Source organism: Opisthorchis viverrini, assembly GCF_000715545.1.
Source record: "Opisthorchis viverrini unplaced genomic scaffold opera_v5_126, whole genome shotgun sequence".
NCBI lineage: Eukaryota > Metazoa > Platyhelminthes > Trematoda > Opisthorchiida > Opisthorchiidae > Opisthorchis > Opisthorchis viverrini.
In genome coordinates, this window is record NW_008751787.1 from 459,923 (window position 1) to 460,650 (window position 728).

A 728-nucleotide genomic window follows, 5' to 3' on the forward strand; every position below is an offset into this window, starting at 1 on the left:
GTCTCTTAAATCCTGATGCAACATGTGATCCTACAAACTTAGAAAAAGCGTCTATTCTAATTGACACGATTGCGTCAGAGATTTGTCAACGCATCAAATGTAGGCACCAGGTCCTAGTATTCAACGCACCTGATCGAACTCCGTTTGAGCACACCAAAACTGCCATCTTGACAGCATGTGGCATGCTGGATTCCATGTGTACAGTTCGGTGGCTTCGAAAGTCGAAACCATCCATGTGCTGCCCGATAACAATTCAATTCCGGGGTGAAAAAGATGCTGCGCGTCTGCTAACAGCCCGAACTCTTCTCTCATCTACCAAAAAATTCCATACCTTGAAACCTAAAGCTGCTGGTACAAGAATGCAAAGACAACTTACCAAAAAGCCACCAGAACCTGTTGCATCTCCACCCACCAGTACTTGCGCTGACCAGTGCCACAATGCCACACAAAGCTGTCTGCTGGACCCAGGTCCTGTACCCCACGCTCATGACCATGAGCCCTCCAATCCTATCTCTGAGCATCCACAAATGTTACCTCTGACCTCCACCACGCCAACGAGATCGACTGCTGATTTAGGAGATACGGCAACTAATCAGCCCACACATGAGTCTGTGGTGGAGAATGATAGCACAGTTTCTCACTCTAGACCTCCTGTCCTAATGACACTTCGTGTCTCCCCACCAAAGCGCTTCCTTGGACTCAAGCACCTGCTATCCAAGACTCGCACT